Genomic DNA, 2163 nt, shown 5'->3' with positions numbered 1-2163 from the left:
CCCAAGGGAAAAAAGGCTAGGTGAGGCAAATGGTAAAACCAAGGTTGGGCCTTGCTGGAGGAGTTTTATTCAAAGCTAACTGTCAAGGGGGTCCCATAAATCACCCAACCGTGTAAGGAATGCAAAATCCGGGAACATAACACCGGTATGACGGAAACTAGGGCGGCAAGAGTGGAATAAAACACCAGGCATAAGGTCGAGTCTTCCACCCTTTACCAAGTATATAGATGCATTAATTAAATAAGAGATATTGTGATATCCCAACATAATCATGTCCACCATGGAGCAGTCTTCAACTTCACCTGCAACTAACAACGCTATAAGAGGGGCTGAGCAAAGCGGTAACATAGCCAAGCAATGGTTTGCATAGGAAGGGTGTCAAGGGTTAGAGGTTCATGGCAATATGGGAGGCTTGATAAACATGTGATAGGTAGCGCAGCATAGCGATAGAACGAAGCAACTAGCATAGCAATGATAGTAGTGAGATCCAGGGTAGCGGTCATCTTGCCTGAAATCCCGGAAGGAAGAAGAACGAGTCCATGAAGAAGACGAACGGGAGTAGTCGAACGAATCCTCACAATCGCAACGAAACAGGAACTAACGAGCAACACCGGAAAGAAACCAACAACATGGTAAATGCACAAGCATAAACATGGCATGATGCACAAACAAGTATGATGCATGCCCGGTTTAATGAGGCATGGCATGGCAAAGTGCAACAAACAACGCTACAAGTTAAGTGGAGCTCAATATGCAATGAGTTGCATATTGACAAAACACCACATTGACATCTTTAGTTTAATCTCGTTTAAGCTACCCAACAATATTAAATGTTGTTAAACATGGCAAGAGGTGAAGCAAAAGTAAACTAACTATTTAGGCAAGTTTAAATGAGGCCGGAACAACAAACAACAATTCCGGAAAATCCTCATGTGCATATTTTAGATTTGGTACTGTTCTGCCCTAAACACAATTTTAAAGTTGTTAAACATGCAAAGTAATGGCACCATGTTAAACTAGGCATTTTTCCACCCCATTTACATATAAAGTTTATTAAATTCGGAGCTACGGTTATTTAGTTATGAAATAAATCATTTTAACATGGCATCTAAGCAAATTGCAAACAACAATTTAAACATTTTAAACATGGATGAGAGTAGCATATTATGAAACTAGATGAAAAATAAGCATTTTACATATATAATATGTTTTAATCCGATGCATGGTTAATTAATTATTGAAGCATGAACATTAAGGGGTTTTCTGAAAAACTGGCAATCTCTGGATAATTAGGAAATTCATAGAACCAAAAAAAACATATACGGGCCGAATCTGACTGGCCCGATGGGAGCATGGGCGCTGGAGGCTCACCCAGCTGGGCCTAGCCCAGGGCGGTGGAGGAGGCAGGCCGCAATGGGCGAGCTGGTGGCCTAGGTGACTGGTCAACGCGAGGTGAGCGAGCTGCTCCTTCTCGTTACTGAAGAACAGAGGCAGCTGCAGGTTCAAGGAGACGCAGAAAGCGGCATCACCAGAGGTTCTGGCGCCGGGGTCGGCCGGAACCGGCCGGAACAGGGCGGATTCGGCAGCCAGGCGGCAGAGCAGAGGAGATCCGGTCCAGATCGGGGCCGGGATGCGAACTTGATGGGCGGCTATGGTGCTGTTGTCTGAAGAAAAGGACAGAACCTTCAGAGGGGAAAACAGGGCAAGGAAGAAGAGAGAGACGGAGATGGCAGGGCATGGCGACCTGCGGGGCTTCACCGGCGTCTACACTCGCCGGAGATGGCGACCAAAGGCGGGGGAGGTGGAGCAGAGGCAAGCCGGCGGCGTCGGGATCCTCTTGGCAGCCTTGGCGTGGTGCTTGCCTCCTGCTCGAAGTAGAGGATGCAGGGGAAGCAGAGACCGGCAGTGAGGGATGCGGGGTCACGAGGCGGCGGCGCTCGGGCAGACAGGAGGAGCGGGCGCGAGGGCTTCCCTCCCTCGAACGAGGCGGAGGCGACGGGAACCTCCAGGAGCTCCATGGGCGGCAGGATTCCTGCAAAACGGCGGTGTTGCGACACCATCAGAGGGAGCAAGAGAGAAGAAAAGGAGGAAGGAAAGAGAGGGGCAACGGGGCTGGTCATGCTGGTTGTCGAGGTCGCCGGAGCAGCTGGGTCGCTGGAGCGG

This window comes from Triticum aestivum, chromosome 7B (assembly GCF_018294505.1).
Source record: "Triticum aestivum cultivar Chinese Spring chromosome 7B, IWGSC CS RefSeq v2.1, whole genome shotgun sequence".
In the NCBI taxonomy this organism is placed as follows: domain Eukaryota; kingdom Viridiplantae; phylum Streptophyta; class Magnoliopsida; order Poales; family Poaceae; genus Triticum; species Triticum aestivum.
This window is presented reverse-complemented; position numbering follows the sequence as displayed.